This window comes from Amblyomma mixtum, chromosome 7, assembly GCF_055824585.1.
Source record: "Amblyomma mixtum isolate Tamu chromosome 7, ASM5582458v1, whole genome shotgun sequence".
NCBI classification, from domain to species: Eukaryota; Metazoa; Arthropoda; class Arachnida; order Ixodida; family Ixodidae; genus Amblyomma; species Amblyomma mixtum.
The window spans coordinates 70662343-70667241 of record NC_143018.1 but is presented as its reverse complement, the minus strand read 5'-3'; positions in this window follow the sequence as shown (position 1 = coordinate 70667241).

Genomic DNA, 4899 nt, shown 5'->3' with positions numbered 1-4899 from the left:
AGTGCAGAGGGAAAATGCAGTGAAAGACGCGGTCGAATGCAGTTTCAATCTGTTCGTGTCACCGGCGCAACGCAGAGCAGACCGCTTGAGCGCTTGACAGCAACACTGCTGTTGGCTCGGTACGGAGCGGTTTTTCTCTTATAATTATAACTACAACATAGAAGCAACAGGGATTGACGGCAATGAGCTGGCCCATCAGCTCGCCCGCGACACACTTTTCCGGGCACCGTTGATCCCCTGGCCCAAGCCCTCGGAGGACGGTGGGAGACTCACCCTTCGCCGCACCATAAAAGAGGTCTACCTCGAGCTCAGCCTCGACAAACGCCTTTACCCTCCCCCTCATCCATCACTCACGGTGCCGGAGTCTCGCCTTCTTCGGCACGTTCAGATGAATGCAGTTATCACCCCGTCCCGCCTCTTCCTCTATCGCTATCGATCGACCCTTCCTGTCCCAACTGCCCCTGTATCTATGCGGACCTGGCCCATTGCCTCTTCTATTGTCCGGCTGCTCAGCAGTCGGGTTCCTTCCCCCCACCCTCTCTATCCATCACCACCTGGCTCGACTGGCTTGGCGCTGAAGGGGAAGAAGAACAGCGGCTTCTGGTCGCCCAGGTGGTCGAAATGCTCGGCCTGTAAATTATGGTCCATTAAAAGTCTTTTACTGCTACTACTACTACTAGAAGCGCTCAGCAAGTTTCGTGCTCGCATTAATAAATGTCTCTATTATAGATACCAGAAAGCCGTTAAATGAACAGCGCACACTTTCAAAAGCGCACCTCCAATGTCGATTTTCGGCACAACTTGCAGGGAAACATCCGCGTCGCCGCTCGTCGAAGCACGGGCTATTTTTTTCACAGTTGCTCAAAGCACACAGTGTAACACTTATCATGCAAAAATCAACGCTCGGATAAGGCTGAACAGCGCGTCGAGTACTCGCTGCCTGCATTCCAGCGGCGGCCACCCAAGCCAACATGGCGGAGAAATCGGCCAGACGCAAGACGGCGCTGCGGTCCAAAGATGGCCGCGCGCACCTGAAAAAGGTCTATAGGCGGTGAAAGTTGCGAATACAAAAGCAATGAAACTTCCAGGGACACTTGTTCAAGCAGTGAAATGCGTAATTCCCGACGCTCATACTTAGAGCTCACTCACGAATACTTGTATGTGGCTCTTACTTTGTGCATTAAAAATATTAAAATCGTGTATTAATCACTGCATTTCAACACTCATGTTATTGGCCTCGATAGCAGTCAGCTCTTCGAAACTTCTGTCGATGTGGTGAAAATGCAGTACGAATGCGTTGAGTTTTTTCATCTGGCAACATGGATCTTCAGCTACTATCTCCGACATCGGCGACGCATATAAAAGCAAGCCCGGAAACACCCACCTCGGGCACGGCACCGTGAACGCCATGGAAATCTTACCGCTGCGGATTTTGCAGGTTAGTTATTTGGAAGGCGCTGCCTGTGTGAAGAGCAGTGATTACTGTCTATTTACGGTGTCGTGCCCTGGAGAGTGTATTGATGTACTGAAGCGTGTATTGTCTTTGCCTTCTCGCCTTTACCTATTTTTTTATGGTATGCTGCTCTCACTCTCGGGTGACATCGAAAGCAATCCTGGGCCTATGAATGCAACTGAAAGAGAAACATTGGAAGCCCTCTTGCTGACTGTCCAAAGAATTGAAGTTGGCCAAGCTGTAATACTTAATGAAATCAAAGGTGTTAAAGAAAGGCAGGATGCTACCGATAAAGAAGTCAAGCAGCTGACGTTGAGAGTGGCAGCCCTCGAAACAACGGCAACCTCACTTGATAGGCCTGATTCTCTTGTAGCTGACAATGCCATACAAGCCATTTCTTCCCAGCTTTCTAGTCTTTACTCAAGATGTGATTATGCTGAAAATAGATTGCGCCGAAATAACTTGCTTTTCTTTGGCATCGACGATGTGGAAGACGAAAGCTGGGCAGATTCTGAAGGGAAAGTCATTGCATTTTGTTCGGAGCACCTAGATTTATCTACGACTGCTTCACAGTTTGAAAGGGTTCATAGATTAGGCAAATTCAAAACTGATAGGCACAGACCAGTCATTGCCAAGATGACCTTCTTTAAAGACAAGCAGAACATCCTTTCAAATGGCCACAAATTGAAGGACACCAGTTTTGCAATCCGTGAGGATTTTTCCGCTACAACTCGTGAGGCTAGAAGCAAGTTGACCAAATTTGTAAAATCACAATCCAAGTCTTATAAACTGGCATTTGATAAACTTCGAATGGACAAACAAACATATGCGTATGACCGAGCCACTGGTTCGGTCATATTAGTATCACCATAGCTAGGCAATGCATCTAGATTGCGTGATTGTCCTCAGTCCACGTCATGCCCCCTGGCTCCGACGCTGTCTCTTTCATTTTCTAATATCCGAAGCTTGATGCCTAAACGTGATCATCTCTGCTCTTTCCTGCAAGGCAGTGAATCTGATATAGTTGCTTTAACTGAAACTTGGTTGCACGCCGGTATCAAAGACAATGAAATCTTTCCAGACGCCAATGCTTACAATATCTACAGACATGACCGTGCAGATAAAAGAGGGGGTGGGGTGCTTCTTGGTATTAAAAAAACGTTACCATCCACTGCTGTCAATTCTAACTCAGACCTCGAAATAGTATGGGCTGCCTGCAAAACTATATCTTCGACTTTACTTTTTGGGGTGTGTTACCGTCCGCCCGATTGTGCGACTTCTTTCATTCATGATCTTCGGTCTAGCATTGCTGCCGCTGTCGAACATAGTTCACCTAGCAACATCTACTTGTTGGGTGATTTTAATTTTCCTGAAATAGATTGGCCTTCTTTGTCTTCAACTAGTCATGCTGCAACAGAATTCATCAACCTAACACTAGATTTCAACTTATTTCAAGTGATTAGCCAGAATACGCGTGGTTCTAAGATTCTTGATTTAGCTCTATCCACTGCTCCCGATACCATAGGGCCGGTTATGTATCTTGACGGATTTAGCAATCATAATATGTTACAGTTTGATATTCTAGTTCCGAGCTTGTTTGCAGGTATTACAACTAAAAAATTTGAGATTATAGTAAAGCACGATATGATGAAATTAACACGGAACTTGCCACATTTTTCAATGAGGTGTTTTTCCCGCTAAGGAACCAACGATCTACCGAAGAAAACTGGTTGCTCTTCAAACATAAACTATCTGCACTGATAGAGAAACATGTTCCTCTCATTACAATAGCTAATGACATAAAAAATCCATGGTTCAACAAGACCCTCCGTCGATTACGGAATAAAAAGAAGCGCCTATACAGAAAAGCTAGATCTGCTCCTTCTTCGACCTCGTTGGAAAGATATAAACTGTGTTTGAAAGCGTACTGTTCTGCTGTTACCGCTGCCAAAAACAAATACTTCACTCATGATCTGCCGTCACTTTTGCAGACTAATCCTAAGAAGTTTTGGCAGACTATATCTCCCGAAAGTAAACATGACCTCATACAACTACACAATACTGATGGCTTGCCGCTAGCTGACACTGAATGTCCAACCGCGTTCAACAGATTTTTTGCATCAGTGTTTACTAAGGAAGATTTTTCCAGTATGCCAATTGTTCTCGAGTCTGACTACCCATTCATGGAACCCATCACCATTAGTGCTGAGGGTATCGCATCACTAATTAAAAATCTAAAGTTATCATCATCTGCCGGAGTGGACAACATTAACTCGAAGATACTTAAAAACACCATTTGCCGCCGCGGTGGCTCAGCGGCTATGGTGCTCGGCTGCTGACCCAAAAGACGCGGGTTCGATCCCGGCCGCGGCGGCTGGAATTTCTTTGGAGGAGAAATTCTAGAGGCCCGTGTACTGTGCGATGTCAGTGCACGTTAAAGAACCCCAGGTGGTCGAAATTTCCGGAGCCCTTCACTACGGCGTCTCTCATAGCCTTAGTCGCTTTGGGACGTTAAACCCCATAAACCATAAACCAAACCAAAAACACCATTTCAATTTCCAGCCATATTTTGTGTCATATATTTCAGCAATCACTATCCTCCGGAGAACTGCTGACTGGAAAAAAGCCAAAGTCATCCCTGTCTTCAAAACCGGTATCAAAAACTCTCCTGATAACTATCGGCCTATTTCGTTAACATGCATATGCTGTAAATTACTTGAGCATATTATCGCCTCTCACATTTACAACCATCTGGAACGAAATGACTTCTTCTTTTCAAATCAGCATGGTTTTAGGAAAGGCTACTCATGTGATACCCAGATATTTGAATTTACTACTGACCTGCATTTCAACATGGATGATAATTAGCAAACAGATTGCATTTTTTTAGATTTCTCAAAAGCATTTGACAGAGTTGCACAGGGCCGGCTGTTTACAAAATTATCTACCCTTTTCCTTAATTCCCTCACATTATCTTGGCTTCGAAACTTTCTCTCATTACGTCAGCAATTCACAGTTGTCAACGGCTCTTCCTCATCCCTATGTGACGTAACCTCAGGCGTACCACAGGGAAGCGTACTTGGACCCTTACTTTTTCTAATCTACATTAACGACCTTCCCACTAACATTTCATCCCGCTTACGCCTTTTCGCAGACGACTGTGTTGTTTACCGTAAGATCGCTTCTGAGACTGATCACCTGACCCTTCAAAATGATCTTGACACTATTGTTGATTGGTGTAAAGACTGGCAAATGATTCTTAACCCTAATAAATGTAAATCAATGACTTTTAGCCGCAAGCATGTTATTTCTAACTTCATATACTCTATAAATAATACCTCTCTATCAAGGGTTACGTCGTACAAATACCTTGGAATTCAGTTCACACCAAATCTTTCATGGTCTTCTCATATTTCTGCAGTCTGCAATAAAGCATCGAGGACATT